This window comes from Crocuta crocuta, unplaced genomic scaffold, assembly GCF_008692635.1.
Source record: "Crocuta crocuta isolate KB4526 unplaced genomic scaffold, BGI_CrCroc_1.0 scaffold235, whole genome shotgun sequence".
NCBI lineage: Eukaryota > Metazoa > Chordata > Mammalia > Carnivora > Hyaenidae > Crocuta > Crocuta crocuta.
Window position 1 is genome coordinate 10,505,608 of NW_027531285.1, and position 1,902 is coordinate 10,507,509.

Sequence of the window (1,902 nt, forward strand, 5' to 3'; positions counted from 1 at the left end):
GAAACTTAAAAACATACAAAGAAACCAGTCACCAAAGACAAAATAATGTATGATTTCATTTGTGAAATGTCCAGATAAGGCACATCTACAGAGATAGAAAGCGGATTAGTGGCTGCTTAGTTAGGGTCAGGGGATTGGGGAGTGAGCAGGGAGAGGCTGCTAATGGTGCAGCATTTCTTTTTGCGGTGATGAAGATGCTCTGGAAATAGTGGCATGGTTTCAGAGAACATACCAAAAGCCATTGAATTTTATACTTTAAATCAGTTAATTGTGTGGTATGTGAGTTATATTTCAAAGCTGCTAAAAATAAAGAATAGTAAAGTATGTATTTCCTCTAAACAATAACAGGAGCATGCAAATACAAAGTCTGATTAAAGCAGTACTTACTGCTACTTTTTTCTTGATAAACTATTAGAGAAAATTGCAATCATTTTAACTAGTGTAAATAATGTAACAATAATGGTTTGGATGCTGAAGACAAAGACAGTGTTAGCAATATTTTCAACTAACTTCCTCTACTTTTCAATTCTTGATAAATTAAGATGATAGGGTTATCATGCCAAGGAATTGTATATGAGTATAATGTTGTAAAAAAAATTTTCAATTAGTCCAGATATTAAGTACAAATTAATTTTTAAGATATTTGACTTGATATTTAAGAGAATGCCATTGATAATACTTTACAGAAATGTGCCTTTAAAAAGTATAGAATACCCAACACTAAATCTATGAAGCCTGACAGAAGACATGGTTAAAAATGAATGATATAAAATAAAGTTATATTTTTTTATGGTTTATTTATTTGACAGAGTGAGCGCATGTGCGAGCGGGGGAGGAGCAGAGAGAGAGAGAGGGAGAGGGAGAATCCCAAGCAGGCTCCACCCTGTCAGCCTGCAGCCACACACAATCCTACAAACTGAGATCATGGCCTGAGTCAAAATCAGAGTTGGACGCTCAACCAACTGAGTCACCCACGTGCCCCAAGGCTTCTTTCAAAACTAAGTTATTTTAGGGGTGCCTGAGTGGCCCTTGATTTTTGGCCCAGGTCATGATCTCATGGTTCCACGGTTCGAGCCCCTTGTTGGGCTGAGTGTGGGGCCTGCCTGAGATTCTCTTTCTCTCTTCCTCTGCTCCTCTCCCTCTCTCCCCTGCTGGCATGCACTCTCTCTAAAAATAATTAAAAAATAATAAAGCCTTAAAATTACAATAAATACAATTTCATGTATTTTAATCCTAGGCTTCACTATTTTTATTTACCTTGTAAAATGTATAGCAACCTAATACGTGTAGATATGCAAATCATTGCTACTATACTCTTTAAAGCTACAAGTATTTGAGAACAATATTAGGCTGAGAGCAAAGAGTGTCGCAAAAGTACTAGAACCTTTCAAGAATCATTAGGTATACAATTAAATACTTATAATTGAATATTACAATTGAATATAAGAATGTCTGCATGAAGGTAATAAAGATATATAAACAAAATGACTTTACTATGGACATTTTATGTACTGTACTAAGTTGTATTCAATTAATATTTTTGGTTGGCATCTACGAAATCTTGCTTCCTTTACATCAAAAGTTACCAATTTTTTGCAAGTATAGTCCAAGTAAAATTCATTCAAGAGGAATGGCATGAGAAACAGGCACCAAAGATTTACAGAAGTTTTGAAAATTACTGAACAAATTCTGGAAGAAAACATATCATCTTGGATTCTACTTACATGTAAACTCCATTAAAAGGAGAGACATTTTGTTTACTGTTCTGTCCCTAGCGCTTAGAACAGGGAGTGGCACATAAAAGGCACCTTACAGCTACTGAAAGAGGCAAAATATGCCAAATATCTTCATTACCTTAGAAAGGGGGAAAATATTTCAAGTCACAATATGCACGGAACAGAG